Genomic DNA, 1,041 nt, shown 5'->3' with positions numbered 1-1,041 from the left:
AATCGATAGCAAAACATAATTTCAAAATTACAGTATGTTTTATCTCTACATATTTGGTGTGAAAATGCGTGTGACTGTATGTATAAACTTCATTTGACGTACTGTACATAAATGGAGATTTACACTTGCGTTTTTTTTTTTTTTTCTATGTCGCATTCTTTACGTAAGTGAAGTTTTTCATCTCCAATATTATTTTGTTTTAATTTTATTTTAAGGAGCTTTTTCCATTTGAATGCATTATATTTCTATAGTCAGCAAACAACATTAAACTTCATTACCAGCTCATTTTCTTCCCCAAGTCAGCACGAGAAAAGCATTTCAGTATATACTGTGTTCATTTCTGTTAGTCGTGTATAAGCAAAGCCTCGCACACAGTCCCAAATGGCGGAGATACTCTGAGAATAACAGAGGAAGCTAATCCCAGGTGTGTGAGGTATACTGGACCCTAATACCTGTACCTCTGGAACATTTTGGGGCGTTCTTGATAATTAATTTATATCAATTACTGTCGTGTTACTTGAGGGGAAATACGACGTCACGGGATGTCCTTGACCACTTCGTGATTATGGCCTGTGGGTTATTTCAGGCAAGTACTCATGTCCCTTTGAAATATGAAATAGACATTTCCTAAAACATTTCCATCGCGAATATCACATGTCCGAGATGTTAGTCAAGAACAAAACCCACTTCTTTTATGAAAGTTGTTTATACGAATGTTCCCGTGCTCATATTACATCGTAGCTGAATTACCTTCTCCCCAGTAATAAACTTCACCGGAAAAATTGCAGCTGTAAAAATTTTAGCGTTGTGAGAAAACTTAATTTGGGGCGACGCTATCTTGTGTTATACCCACGATGTTGTAACAAAATCAGTTTTAAAGATTATGGCTCCTTTGACTGAAATGGAGATTGAAGAGTTCCTAGATGATAATACGTAAATATAAAAGGAGGAAAAAGCAAACATATGACTCTGAAAGGAAGGAATTCAAGTTTCATTTGTATATCAAGAATCATGTTTCCTGAGATAGATAGATAGATAGAA

Source organism: Penaeus monodon, chromosome 15 (assembly GCF_015228065.2).
Source record: "Penaeus monodon isolate SGIC_2016 chromosome 15, NSTDA_Pmon_1, whole genome shotgun sequence".
NCBI lineage: Eukaryota > Metazoa > Arthropoda > Malacostraca > Decapoda > Penaeidae > Penaeus > Penaeus monodon.
This window is presented reverse-complemented; position numbering follows the sequence as displayed.